The following is a 15,782-nucleotide window of genomic DNA, read 5'->3' as shown; positions in this document are numbered from 1 at the left end:
TTACAATAACTCCACCCTACTTATATGCGGATTAAAAAAACGCAGCATGTGCATATGCAGACACATAGAAGTTCACTTGTCCCGTACTCCAACTAGTTGGCTTGACCATTACAAAAAAGTGTGTGCAACCTTAACACTCACTATGTTGCGTCCACTTGATTCGCACACCCGCACCTTATCTTCATTTCAACTTTTATTGATCCTTATTCGCCAATAATTTATATTTTATTGTATACAAACTTAACAAATTATTACAGTCTTGTTTTAATACGAGGGAAAGATTAACACGCCTATTTTATAATATTTATTTAGGACATGTTTTGCTAAGCTTTTTGAGATAATTTATTGATTTATTGGCTTTTTGAAAAGTCATAGGTTCTAAAATAATGTTTGATAGTGAGGGTGTATGTGATGGGGAAAAGTCAATAAGTCACTCCATACTGACTTTTACAAATCAATAAGTTGTTTCAAAAAGCTTAGCCAAACATGCCCTTAGTTTTTTTATGATCGGAATGCAAATAAGTATTTAAAACGGAAGAAAAAATGGTGACAACATCGAATTATAAATGATAAACGAGTAAGGGGTTGTTTGACAACTTCTGAATGGTTAAGTGCTAAATCAGTAAGAGGTCTGAATCATGAAGTGTTGAACCAGTAAGAGGTCTGAATTATTAAGAGTCGTACAATGCTTAATTGTTCAGATGCAAATATCTGACCAATTCATATTAGATTTCTTAAACATTCAGACTCTATATAATTCTTAATCATTCAGAGGCAAATGTCTGAACCATTCAGACATTTGCTCACGAAACAAATAATCTGAACCATTAAGTGCTGAACCAGTAAGAGAAGGTCTGAACCATTAAGAGCCCCATTAAAAGGTAAATAAATAGCCTCTAAATTAGTGAAAAACATACACATGTCATATGTGTTGATTGACCAAACTATTAAAGATTGGAAACGATAATATAGGAGCCGAGCTTCAGAATTGTTGTTATATTATAAATTTTGTTATTATTGAACATTTACTTTCTTTTATGCCTTTGGTACAACTTATTGCATGCATTGCTAATTTGCTATCCTTGCACTTTGTAAAATAAAACTCATAATTTGGCATCGGCCTTATCTTTCGTTTGAACCAATTAGATATTGTGGGTCATTAAACGTAACTAGTTTATATTTTAAAGGTTTTTATTTGTGGATCATTAAACGTAAGCAGTTTATATTTTAAAGGTTTTTTTTTTACTTTTGTAGTATTTTATTTATAAAAACGTTCTGAAATGTATAATGATACAAGCACGGTTATAATACCAAAACAACATAGTTATACTTTTGAACAACTTTGTACGTACTAACGTTACATGATATCATGTGACCATTCTCTTTGATATATGTTTGGTATGGAGCTTTTTTTTTGAACGGTAAATTTGGATAACTGACGGACCACTGGAGTATCATCGTGCCACCAGCAGAACCACCCGATCATATCCATCTCCACTAGGCAATAATGCTCATACACCAATTCAGGAGGAAACCCAATAAATCTAAATATGGGAAAACCCCCTTTGTGGGAATTGAACCCATGACCTAATGGTCATAAGCCTTATCCCACCCCCAAGATACCACTAGTCTATAGTGCCATGGGTCATAACCTTTTAGGAGCTTCTATCTTTAAGCTTTTAAGAAAAAGCTCATACTCAATAAAAAAACCTTGTTTGGTTCAAGGAGCTTGAAGCTTTTGGTTGATCGTTCCTATTAGTCGCGTTTAGAAGGAGCTACAACCTTTTAGGGAAAAAAATGATTATTTTAATCTCTAAAAATAATAAACTTTTTAATGCACAAACTTTTTAAATTTTTAGCTATGTCCATTTTGACCATTCTATACATTTTATTAAAAGCTCTATCTACTCTGTCAAACACCAAATATATTATATATCTAAAAAGCTACAGCTACAACTACCAATTTTCAGCCACCAACCACCAACTAGTTTTACTAAACATACCCATATTGTAAAATCTTTCTTAAAGCCTAATGTGGATTAGTGTAAGGATTTTTGACTGCTTTTGTATCTAGGTTACATTGTTTTTTATTTATTTATCAAGTTAGTATTCAAAGTACAGATTCACAAATACATCTTGACATTAGTTTGTTTCACGGTTTTACGCTCTCATTGTTACGCGCTCTCATCGTTACGCGAGATGCTAATACAACTATTTATGTTTTGTAACTTTAAAGATTGCATTATTTTAATACAATATTATTTATTTGAAACTTTAATTTAAAATCACATTATTATTAAACTTTTCTTAACTAAATAACTTAAGTAACATAGGTAAAACACTCATTCATGTCAAATTTGAAGAAAAACTGTTTATTTAAATTAACAAAGTTATAGTCGTTAAAGAAGTTAATAGTTATTAACAAAGGAAAGAGTAATTCTAGTGAAACTTAATGAATGAGATACATGAAAGCTAAAACTCAAATGAACCATTTTCCTTAGCCTCAAAAGTCAGATTTTTGGTGTCATCAAGTACTGGTTTTCCCCTTTAAAAGCTTTCAACAAACAACAATCAAATAGCTGGAAGAACTTTGGGTTCAAAAGAGCTAGATTATCAAGTTAAAAAGTTGACGTGTGAAGTGCTAGTCAACAAGTTAAAACTAAAGACAAGTGCTTGTCAACAAGTCAAAAGCTGAAGACAGAAGTACTAGAAATTAAAAGTATTGGATTCTTCTAGTAGTTTGGTTTCCCAGTAGTTCCTTTTGTATTTCCAATAGTTTATGATTTCCAGTTGTTTTAGCTTTCTGTCCAGTAGGTTTGCAAACTGTTGGCAGTTACACATTGTTAAGATTGTTTATTGTTGCTTTCATGGGGATGTCACCATCAGTTCTCTCCTTTTATAAATAGAACAGTACCATTGATGTAATAGTTAACTCTTACAGTGTTAGAGCTGAATATATTAGATTTCACAATCTAGAGAGAAAGACTAAAGTAAGAGAGAGAGTTCACCTGGTGAGGGTGAGTGTTCTTGTACTAGAATGTAGTACTAAATTGAGTAATGAGAAATCATTAGACAATCAGTCCTTATAAATCAAGTTACTGGTTTGACTGATGTTGATGTGTTTATTATTAACATGTATTAATGATCAATTGAATTGTTAAACAGTTTTTATCAAAACACACACAATCACACACACTCTCAGATCCAATAATTGGTATTAGAGCCATGGATCTCTAAATTGACTTAACTGTTGATTCAGAAGACAAATAAGAGCTTAAATTCTTACTCTGATTGAAGAGATCGGGATATGAGAAGAATTAGATGATAAGAACACCAAGACTATTCCGACACTCTATTTTTTGAGAAAAAAAACTCAATAGAATTCAGAGAAGATGTCAATCACTCATGATCCACATAATACCAAATCGGCGAACAAGCCTCTGAAGCTATTCGCCATGAATTTAAAATCCTGCGATGAAGGATGTGGCACCACTTATCTCAGCAAAACATCGGTTGCTGGAGGTTTGTGTTTATGGTCCATTTAATCCCTCTGTACCGAGTACTGAAAAACCAACCACGTGATCCAAAGAAACTTGTAGACTATTCCTAGCAGAATTTCCAAAAATTAGAGCTAGATGCTAAGGCATTCGGGAAATTGTCCGTGACCTTACCTAATGAAATCTTTGTTGGATTGCTCCACTGTGAGAATCCCAAGGAATTATGGGATGCGTTGAATAAACAGTTTGGAGGTACAGGAGAACAACGGGGAAATATTGAATGAACAGTATGAGACATTCACTCATGTCAAAGGAGAATCTCTAACTCAACAGTTTGAAAGGTATAACTACTTGATCAATGAGCTAAATCTTTCTAATCAAACCTATACTAATGATGCTCTGAGTCATAGATTTTTGAGATCTCCTCGGATAAGTGGAATATAATAGCTATTGTTTTGAGAAATTAAGTTGGAATCAAGGAAATGACGCTGACACAACTTCATGGTAAACTACTCACTTGTGAGAGAGAGCTTGATCAAAACAAAAGTTGTTGTCATATGGGAAATTGGCTGATGATTACTCCTATGGTAACACAGCTTTGATGAGTTATGATGGATCATCGTCAGCAAACGATATGAGTGATCAAAATTATAATCATTTTGTTGACATAACTTCTAGATTTAATCCCCAAATTAACTCATCATTTGTTGGAAACCAGAACCTTTCTCTTATGTTGACTGATCTGCAACCTATGGACCCAACTGATCAAGAGGAATATGATCTTCTGGACTAGCTTGCCCTACTAAGTATCAAGTTTAACAAATTTATAACAAAACGGGTAGGAGGTTTCCTGGTCTAGATGGTAAGGGTAAATTTTTAAAAGATAAATCAAGAGTTGAGTGTTAAAAATGTCACAAGCTAAGACACTTTTCTAGATAATGTAAAAGTCCTACACATAACCCATCTTCCTATGTGACTTACCCTATCAAATGAATCAATCTAATTCAACTATTGCACCACACTTAAGTTTTCAAAATACACATCACTATCCAAACACATAGTCCACTACTCACTTTGTCCATGGACTAGCTCAAATGCCATATCCAAATGTTAATGTGCCACCACCATACCAAATTGCTCATGCCAATGTACCACAAGCACCTGTCCAAACACCCTCCTAGTCACATGTTCAATCTCAGACTCATGCACCAGTAGTTTAGGAAACTAACTACTGGATGTCCTGCACAAGAAACTACTGAACAGAGCTTTGTCACTCAAAGCTTTGTAGACTAGAGCAGTTTGCCTGAGGATTTGAATGATAAGCACTTTAGAGGGTGTTTGGGATTGAGTTTTGAAAGAGATTTTTAGATTATTGAGTTTTGAAATCGTAAATAATCAGTTTTGAGTGTTTCAGTAAAAAAAATTAAAAAAATGATTATTTGCGTTTAGAAAGTTACAAAACGCTATTTTCCAAAAGCAGCTCCCCCCTACTGCAACAAAACACAGTTTTCCAAAAATTGATTATTTGCGTTTAGAAAAGGATTTTCACTTGTTTCTTTTTTTAAATATATATTTTCCAAACACTCAAATAGTTGATTATCTGATTATTGTGATATCAAGCAACATAATCAAATACAAACACTATCTTTCAACATCACGTTTTGTTACAGTTAATTAGTTAATTATCTGATTCTGATTATTCAAAACGCATAATCTATTTTCAAAACTCAACCCCAAACACCCTCTTAGTATGATTGTTATAGATCAAGGAAACAAAATCCTTGCACTAGTGGCATTTGAGATCATAAGTGAGGCTTCAGATCAGAGAACCAATGAAGTTTCACCTAAAACTACTAGTTATTACACTGAACCACAAGCCGAATAAATGACTGATGATCTCACTCGGAATGTTGATATGTCCTGAAGTATCAAGAGAAAACTCTGAAAGTTCAGAAAAAATCTTGAGTCAAACCATAAGCTCTCGTGAAGAAGCTCTCTGAGAAAAATATCAAGTGATCTTAAACCAAAACATGAAGCGATAATTCACACTACATAGTTAGGGTCACTACTCACAAAGTATCAAATGTGTCAAAAAGAGCTTGAATCTACCCAAGTAAATTGCTAGAAATGGGTAGAATCATGTTAAGGCTTTGAGATTCTCTTAAACCAACAAACACAGAGAAATGTAAAATTTGGTGTTGGGTACCATCACACAAAAGGACCCAATGATTACATTCCTCAAACTCAAGTTAAGGATGAGACTGAGTTGGTATCCAAAAATTCAACTGGAAAGGAGGTTGTTATAACAAACCCCAATGGGAATGGAAATCACTCTTGATAGATCCAAATGTTATTCAAGTGCAAATTCCTATTCCTCACTAAATTTCAATGACCAACATGACACAAATGGTGTGATGAAACATGTGTTGATAAGAGTTTCAAACCAACAAACTTTGTGACCTCTAAAGGGAAAATAGCTCTAACTGCTATTCCTCAAGAATTTTCATCTCAAACTACTCGCCCCAAAAAAGGCTCTAAAGACAAATCAAAATCTTACTCAAAAAGGCTTAAAGGCACATTGTTTTGCATTGTTTGTGAAAGAACAAATCACAACACATGGGATTTCTATATGGTCATTGCTTATGAGAAAAGCAAAAGGATGAATCTAACAAACTTTCAAGAAAATCCAGTTTTCTATCCATGTAATGAATCTAGTTACTATGAGTTGACACAATCATTTGAAGTGTTTAACTCTACTAAGACTGCAGTAACACAAGCCCTAAATCATAGAACCACAAAAAGAACTACACCACTCACGATCTCAAGCTTGGTGCGGTTATTTTTGCTCTCAAGATACGGACACACTACCTTTATGTACAAAATATGTAATCATCACCGAACACAAAAGCCTCCAACATATCTTCAACCAAAAGGAACTTAACATGTGCCAACGATGATGGGCCGAGTTGTTAAACGGCTACAATTGCGAGATTCGCTACCATCCCGGTAAAGCAAATGTCGTGGACGATGCTCTTAGTCGAAAAGGTCATGTCAACCTCCAAAACATTCGTTGTTTACAAATCTAAATCGATATCCAATCCCGTATTTGCAAAGCGCAACATTTAACCATCATTGAAAATCATGAGTTTAACAGCATGCAATGTGGTACCGAAAGGCTACTCGAGTCTAGATCTAACAGTATCCTTTTGTAAGTCCCGAAACGAGATCACAATGATATCACGCAAGCTTGTTTGGCGGCGGAATCACACAAACAAGCAACGATTCAAAGAAAGGAGATGAAGTAGAAAGATTCTTGATTGATGATAATATCTTGCATACAAAAGAGAATTGTCAAATACAAGATTTGCTTACTGTCACCAACACTAATGACCTAATCACAATTTACTATTTATAGAAAATGTCTAGGGAAGATGTTCCCTAAACCCTAAACCCATTTCCTAAAAAGCCCACTCCACTATCCCCTAATCCACTTAGCCTCTAATCCATAAACCTAACAAGGGTCTAACACCTTTACTATTTTGATCACATTTCGGTTCCCCTCCGCGATAACCTTCATGATCTTTTAATGAATGAATCACACAAATCCCAGTATTCCATTCAACCCGGTGCGGACAAGATGTATCAAGACCTTCGACGTTCTTATTGGTGGTCTGGAATGAAGAAAGACATTGCTCAATTCATATCTAAATGCCTCACGTGTTCCAAGGTGAAAGTCGAACACTAACGCTTTTCTGGTTTACTCGAACAACCTGAAATTCCGATGTGGAAATGGAAAAGTATTGCAATGGATTCCATAACCAAACTTCCTCGAACATCATCCAGTCACTATAGCATTTGGGTGATCATCGGTCGATTGAACAAATCCGCACACTTCATCCCTTTTTGGGAAGATTATCGAGTTGATAAATTAGCTCGTATCTACACCGAAGAAATCATTTGCCGACACGGTATCCCCGTCGACATCATCTCGAACCGCATACGACTTTTCATCCTTAATTAGATGGTCAAACCGGACGTACTATCCAAACACTTGAAGATATGCTTCGATCTTGCGTAATCAACTTTGGTCGCAATTAGGACGTACATTTACCTTTGGTTGAATTCTCGTACAACAGCAGTTACTATTCAGTATCTAAATGTCTCCATTTGAAGCATTGTATGGTCGAAAATGTTGTTCGACTATTTGTTGGCACGAGATCGGCGAGGCACAAGTCACAGGAAGTGACGACGGAAAAGATTCTACAAATTTGCGACAATCTCCTTAAAGCAAGGAGCCGACAAAAGAGTTACGCCGATAAGCGATGCAAGCCCTTGGAATTCAATATTGACGGTCGGGTGCTCCTCAAGGTATCCCCTTGGAAAGGAGTCATCCATTTTGGTAAGAAAGGCAAACTCGCCCCTCGTTTTGTAGGTAGGGGTGTTCATCGGTTCGGTTTATGGTTTATTTGGTTTATTCGGTTTTTAAAATTTTATACCCCAAACCAAAAACCGAACCAAACCAAACCAAATTAGTAATATGCAAACCGAACCAAACCAAACCAAATTCAATTCGGTTTGGTTTTGATTAGAAACCAAATAAACCAAATTATACCTAAGTACTTTTTTCCTAATTTATATTTATGTTTGTGTTCTAACTTCCGAACATCAAATCAGCAACGAGTTTAAACCTAACAATATATAAATAAAAGATCTAGCAAAATAAAACAAACATATCCATAACATAGTCGTACACACAACCACAAAGTTAAAACTTCAAAACATAGATCATAGAAACTATAAATAGTCAACAAGTCTATTGGCACAAAATATAAATAATCTTCAAATCATGGGGATACATATACTAAGATGTTAGACTTATTATTTTGGGCTAATAAATTGTATATCGTTTATTAAACATTATTATTTTTATGTAATAATAACTTTAAATTAAAGGTTTATTTGGTTATCCAGATAAACTGAATAAACCAAATTAAAGAATGTAGATTCAAAAACCGAACCAAAAACCATATTCACAATTCGGTTTTGGTTAGAAACCAAACCAAAAACTGAATTCATTGTTCGGATCGGTTTATTCGGTTACGGTTACGGCTTTTATTTGGTTACAATTTTTTCTGAACACCCCTATTTGTAGGTCCTTTCAAGATTCTTGGGAGAATTGGCAAAGTAGCTTATCGACTTGACTTTCCTCAAGAACTCAGCAACGTTCATCCAACGCTCCATGTCTCCAATCTCAGAAGTGTTTAGCCGATAAAGGACTTCGCATTCCACTCGACGACATACGCATCGATGAGTCCATGCACTTTATCAAAAAGCCGGTCAAAATCATGGATCATGGAACGAAGAAACTTAGGCGAAGTCATATTCCTATCATCAAGGTCCGTTGGGAAGGAAAGTGTGGTGTTGAATTCACTTGAGAACTCGAAAGCGATACGAAGACCAAATACCCGCATCTTTTCCCGAGTATTCCTCTTGAATAAATTTCGGGACGAAATTTCCTAAAGTAGGGGAGACTGTAATAGCTTGTATTTTTGTACTTTCTATTTTTAGAAAGCTTATATTCGTATGTCATTTCAATCCTTGTAATCTTGAGACTTTGATCATAAAGGAAATTACATCTTATTCATACATGTTTAATTCATACTTACACAATCACAAATACACGTTTTATATGAAAAACCGAACTACACTTTATGTTATTTTATGTTTGGAATATTATTCATACACATTCATGTTATACACATACTTATACTTACCCTAAAATGCTCTAAAATTGAATAACACAATAAAGGCATTGCATAAATGGACTAGTGATCAAGCAACAAGGACAAAAACAAAATTTAAGGGGCGTACAGGCCGCAATGCATCCCTTTACGTCCGCAAGGCACTTGGGCGGGCAGAATTGCTTCTTGCTCGAGGATTGGACCCCCTCTCCACCTCTTTTTACCTTCAATCATCTTCCAACCTTATTTAAACCTAAACCTAATCCCAGACTATAAAACCAACCTTCCTCCAACTCCTAATCCTTTACCACCTCCAAATCCTCTCAAAGTTCTCTAAATATTTCAAGAATTCTTTTAGTGGGCAGATTGTACCATGGTTCAAAACAATGAATTTTGAACCTTTTTCTCCATAGTTTCTTCTTGTTTCTTGCTCTGTAATTACTTGGATAACCTCTAGGGATATTACCCAATGTTTACCATGGTAAACAAAGGCGGTACATCACCATTGTTGAGGCCTAAAGTAGGATTGCTTTCTGTTTTGTTAAACTTCAAACATACTTCAACTTTTACTTGTTTTTCTTGTATGAACTTATACGAAATCTTGTCCTCCACTAATATACATGTTGAAAGTCTTGAGTTAAGGTTTTTTTTTTCTAGAAAGTATGAGGTTCAAACACCTCCTTTCCTTTGTATATAAAGATCCTAAGTAAACACTAAGATGAGAGAAACCAAACCAAGTCTCCAACTTTCAATGTTGAAAGACTTGAGTTATGGTAAAGGTCTGAGCATTGGAACATCATTTCCACAACTTGGATTCCACCTACCTCACTAGATTACTTAGTTAATTAGCTTACTTTCACACCATCTAAGTCACCAAACAACTTTTAAGTAAACAAAGTGAGCAAACTACACCAAGTCTTCAAGCATTATCCATGTCTGAAATGCACTCATCTAGTTTTACTCACTTGGTTGTCATGGTGAATTAGAGGATTTCGTTTTGTTCTTATTATTCATTCATGACCATCTGAATCATCCTTGAGATGATTTGTGTTTTGGTGAATCCACAAGGTTGAGGGATTTGAATCCTACCTTTACATGACCATGTTTGACTAACCTAACATTGGATTACTAACTAAATACATATACATTTATTATACAAACCAAACCATAACATCAACCAAATCATGATTGAATGTTATGAGTTATGGTAAATATCATCTATGTTCTTCATTCCTCAAATTGGATTCTAATGGGTGACTTGGTACACATGAAAACACACTAAAGCTTGGTGTCTAATTGAGTGTCTAGACAATATGTAATTTTCTTATATACATACTTTCTATTAACTAAAATACCCAATCCAAATCCAACATCAATTCCACGAACTCACACATCTTCGTTTTCCCCATTGTAGGGTAACTTTGGTGTCCAAATCTTCAAGTCTCATCAACTCATGTTTGTGGAAGCTTTGCAAACCGTGACTCGAAACCCATTTTACACTTTAATCACATTTTGGGGTGTAACATGTATAAAATAAACAAACTCACTTATGCACACAATCAAACTTATGAAATCACTCAATCCACCAAACACGCTATTTGTTATGCTTGGCCATCCATGCTAGATATTCATTCATGCAACTACGTGTCATTAACTTTGCTAGCCTACCTTAACAGGTATAGCGCTATAGGAGTATCACACCACCCATTTTCGTGGTCTATGTTAAGCATTCAATCAGAATGGCCTTGTTCACTTGTTGACAGGATTACGCTCATGGAATCTTTGGGTTGACACTTAGGTTGTGCATGCTAGTATGAAATTTAACTTAGTATACGAATTGCCATGTTGGATTTGAGAACCTTTTAAATTTTATGCTATGTAAAACCAAACTTGTATGCTCACCGACCTATTTGTGTTAACGAATAATTTAATATATGTTGCAGGAAATTAGCTTGATGCACGCGAATCTACCTAGGGTAGATTAGAAATGCACTATTTTTTATGTTATGTATTTCTTTATTTTTTATGTTCAAGTTGCAAAATGTTGTATTTCTATTTCAAGACGATGTACTTCGGTTTAGTATGAAATGAAACATTGTTTACTTAAATTATTGTCACAATTAGTAATGAAATCTTGAACAATCTCGTTTTGTCTCACTCCGATGTTTCCACCATCGGTTGGAGTGTGACAGAAAGCTGCATCAGGCACACCAAGGGGTAATAGTGTCTGCAAGGCAAGAATCACCTCCACCCTCTAAAGTCCGAGACTTGCCTCTAATCCTCTCTAACCTAAGGATGGTGAGATGGAAAGCAATGAAAGACTCAAATGGTGTGTTAATTTATAGAGAATATGGCTCTGTAAACCCAATTATATGGGTATGGTGTTCAAGGATTAAGCCTAGATGCCATAAAAGTTATCAACATGAACTAAGTTATCAACATGGACTTAGGCATCAAAGGCATGATCAGAGAAAGGCTGTTTAACATCAATAAAGAATAAAAGACATGCAAATAAGTGATCTAGGGGGAGATTGTTGATGATGAAAGCCAAAACCCAAAGGAACCATCTTCCTTAGCCTCAAGAATAAGATTTTGTTGTCACCAAGTACTGGACCCCCCAAAGCTTCAACAAACAACCACCAAACAGCTGGAAGAAGAACTACTAGGTTCAAAAGAGCTGGATTATCAATTTATAATAGGGGTGTGCACGGTTTGGTTCAGTTTGGTTTTTGGGTAAAATCAAAACTGAAACCTAAATGTCAGTTTTTGGCTTTTTAAAACCGTTCGGTTTTTGTTTTTTTGGTTTTTATGTCGGTTCGGTGCGGTTTTTCGGTTATTTCGGTTTTTGGAACACAATTATGTAAGATTCAGAAAAATATAAAGAATAATTTAAAATAAAAAATTCTTTATTATATGTTTACATTTAAGTTATTATAGTTAACTTATTTAATTAATATTGTTTACATAAACCTAATCTTCTAATCTATTTTATCTTTCTCTAAAGTTTTTATTAAGACATTTTCTTTTATAATAATTTGAAGATAATTTAATTTTTATATAAAATTTTGTTATTTTTTGTAGGTAACTAGGGAGAATGCCCGTGCGATGCACGACATGCATAATAGTTATTGTTTGTTCGTGATAAGATGTTTGACAGTGCTTGACAAACTAACCTGCGAGATGACTACTAACCCGAGCAGCGCGTTATTTAATTATATTAGTAAACAGAGTATTCCATGCGTAAGAATAACGATCCGACTTGAAACATCTATCACCAGCTTGTCCTAAAAGTTTCTGTACAGGGGAAGAATATAATTTAACCTATGAACCGTTTACTCCGAGGGACCCGCTGGGTTCAGGTTGTTAAAAGTTTCTTTGTAGATGATATTTCTTTGTACCAGAGCATTACGTCGGAGTCGTCAATTTACACCATTCTGCTCGTTCTCTGTTAGTGTTAGTTCATCAATCGTTTTATTCTACACTCTTCACTAACCTAAATTTGAAAAATAGTTACGACTTTTCGTGTCAAACTTCCCCTTTCAAATGTAGAAACTAATATAGTTGATGCTATAATTGTTCCATTTTCCAGTTCTTTTATATGGATAATCAAAGCTACTACAAAAGTTGTACTCTTTTCTATCCCAAAACACATGTGCATGTTATTCAAATGTCTGAATAGAGATCCACACATACAAAAAAGAAGGCTCGAACAACAGCTTTCGTATATGTTTTAAGTTCTTGCAAGAACGACTTGTTTTACATGTCCGGACATGTGAAGGCCATCTTCGTGCATTGGCCTTGATCCTAACATGTGTCGCTAAAACATCAAAGCCGTTGTAAACAAACCAAACATCCAACAAACCGTGAGTACATCTATAAACAATAATAGTGAGTATATCTATATACAAATCAAACATCCAACAAACCGTTGGTGAACCTTTTGATAGAAAGTTCCTTTATTTTTATTTGTTAATACATATATAAAATAACTAATAGAGTAGGAGAACCGTTTAACTCGCTCTATCATAACACCTTCTTTAAGCTCTCCAACTCCTAAATAATCACACATTTAGATCGCTCATATTGCATTACTAATGTAGAATGTTTGTTTTTTTCCAATTGAAGAAGTTTGCTAGACAAACTATTAATCCCTTTAATAGTTAATCCACATCTTGCAAGATTTTAGATTTATACACAAATCGTGTACCTTTCACGACACTGCTTACCAATACGACTGAGAAGAGACTGTGTTATGAGAGACCATTTTGAGGGCCCATCCATATGTTTTCACCAGCTCAAGGACTTTTTCATCCTCCTACAGCGAAAAATAATAATAATAATAATAATAATAATAATAATAATAATAATAAATAAAAAGAGACCATAAAAGCTGTTTTGATCAAACGTGTCAAAGAGTAGGAGGGGATGTGGTGAAAACCTCATGAGTCTATGGACCTTTAATAAGTTCTGAATTAAGAACCTTTTTCCAGCGATGCAGACATTGGACTTCAGATCTATCAGAAAAATACACAGCTGCAAACACCAACTTTTATAATTGATTTAAAAAAAAACATTCATGTAAAGCCCATGAATTCCAATCCCATATAAAGCATAAGAAAACCAATAAGCTGGTGAGAGAAACAAAAAGAAATTACGTTGTATAAATATGTAGGGACCAAAGTCTCATATGGATCACTGAGAATAATCACTCCATGAACATTAATTATTGGAAATTTCAATAGCAGTAACTATATGAAACCAAACCATTGAAATCATATGAACATTGAAATTTAAAATCAAAATGACTCAATAAGACGGGCACTATTGCCTTTTTTGTTAGACTTGAACCCGTACCACTTTAATAAGAATAAAAACACGTGATACCACTAACCCAAGACGCCATCGGCTTTTTTTAGTTATCTAATATACTTTAATGATTGGCATTTATTTACTTATTGATATACACGGCTCCTTATAACTTATCATTTCTCTCATAATATATGTGAGAATGACATGTGAGACAGAACCTTTTATTTATGTGCGGGTATAACTGAACCGAACTTAACTATGGATTGGGAGTGGCTGGGAGAGTTCTTGAAGGGAATAGTGAAGCCTGCGGCCGCCACCGCGGTGGTCAGGGCCGGCTCAACCATTTTGGTGGCCTAAGGCGAAGTAAAAGCTTGTGGCCTTTTTCGCCACGTCGTCTACAGGGTACGTTTAGCCAATCCCGAATAAAAAAATACTAAAAATGGAAAAAATTCGTACCAACCATTCCTTGTGGCCTTGAAACCCCTCGGTTTTAAGGTTTTAACTAACTATACGATAATTTATCAAAACTACTGTGTGTAGAGTAACTAGGAAAACAAACCTTGATGAAAAACACCGGCTGTGTGCTGGGAATTGCGTGTGGTTTCCCAAATAGAGTTCAAAGCAGGTTCGGTTTGAACCAGATCAGGAACATTGTTAGGCACAAAACGTATTTGATGTTGCCCGTCTGCAAATACAAAAGCATAATAAGTTATAAAAGAACTGAGAATAAGTTATGATAAGAAATTGGCTCCTGAATAATTTGAATACCATAAAATGATGAAGATTGACTTCTTGAGTTAAAGTGGATAGTTTCTTTTTCTTTTTGTGGCTTTCGGCGACGGGCATTGTGGTTAGAAAGCCTCTGGCGACAGCTCCACTTCTTCCCATCAAATTCTGACAGCCCGTGAAATCTTTAACAGTCATTGGAAAACACAATTGTGTTGTTTTAGAACTGGTTGGAACGGGCCGGGTCAGGTTGACCGACAAAGATTTGTACCCATCGTAACAAATATGAATACATTAATAAGCTACCTTTTACAAATAAACAATGTAGGACTGTAAACACTTTTAAATTATACTTCAACTAACTTTTAATAACCAATTCGCTTTTATCTTAAATTATTTGATTTGACCTGTTACATATGAATACAAAAACATAGTTGTTAGTGGGGGTTTTCAGTAAAATGTAGCCTTTGTTACCAGCATGAGTCAGCATACGGTTCGACCATAACACATGGATGCAATATAAAGGTTCTTTGACCATTTTTCATGCAGAATAAACATACAAACAAAATTCTTCATAAAAAAAGTAAAAAAAATCCCAGCAATTACGGGTTTTACTATTACGGTTCTACCTTCACGTGGGTACTCGGGAAGGCGGATGTTCTCAAGGTTTCTTGTGTCTCGTCCATTATTTTACGCCTCGGGATACTCAAAATGAACGCTTGCAACTAAAAAAAGAGGTAGATTAAATAGGAAACGGGTCAAAAGTTTCCTAATGTGCACCTTCAATTATTTAATTTAAAAATTAGATGATTATAGAAGTTAAATACTTTTTGTAATTGTATTTTACGCTAATCATCTACATAAAAGATTAAAATGTTGGGATAAGAAAGTGTTTCGGGTCAACCATTCCCGTCTCAATCCACACCATAAATTACCCGTTTGACCCATTACCCAACCTATTTATGTGAAAAGAAATTGATACTGATCATGGTTTGCATATCACTTCCCT

This window comes from Helianthus annuus, chromosome 7, assembly GCF_002127325.2.
Source record: "Helianthus annuus cultivar XRQ/B chromosome 7, HanXRQr2.0-SUNRISE, whole genome shotgun sequence".
Taxonomy (NCBI): domain Eukaryota; kingdom Viridiplantae; phylum Streptophyta; class Magnoliopsida; order Asterales; family Asteraceae; genus Helianthus; species Helianthus annuus.
The sequence above is the reverse complement of the archived record's forward strand: the minus strand, read 5'-3'. Positions refer to the sequence as shown.